Source organism: Penaeus monodon, chromosome 15 (assembly GCF_015228065.2).
Source record: "Penaeus monodon isolate SGIC_2016 chromosome 15, NSTDA_Pmon_1, whole genome shotgun sequence".
Classification (NCBI taxonomy): Eukaryota; Metazoa; Arthropoda; class Malacostraca; order Decapoda; family Penaeidae; genus Penaeus; species Penaeus monodon.
In genome coordinates, this window is record NC_051400.1 from 39,024,411 (window position 1) to 39,024,857 (window position 447).

Sequence of the window (447 nt, forward strand, 5' to 3'; positions counted from 1 at the left end):
GCGCGGGCGATGCGGCGCGAAGGTGCGAGAGGGGGAGGGAGGGAGGGCTACGGGCGAGTCTGTACCCCACGACAGTCTGACCAACACTGACTCCCGCCGCTCGCAGCCAACCCCTCGATCTGCCTTTTGCCCCACGCCCAGAGTGCCCTCCCTGCCCACACTGCCCTCATCTTCTCCGACACACCCTCGGCCGCCCACACTACCCAAATCTCCCCCGCCCCACGCCCTTCCTCGCCCACACAACGACCTCTGAGCCGTTTGCTTCTACGGTGACTCCATCCTTGGCTCGAGGGGCTCGTTCTCCCCATGCCTCGCTCTTGCCCACGTTCTCACGGCCATTATTCGGACTCATCTCACACACCCATTGTATATCAGATTTTGGCATCCCTTGGCGTGGCCTTTCTGCCTCTGCTAGCTCTATAAGGCACTGGCCGCCACTTCGACAAG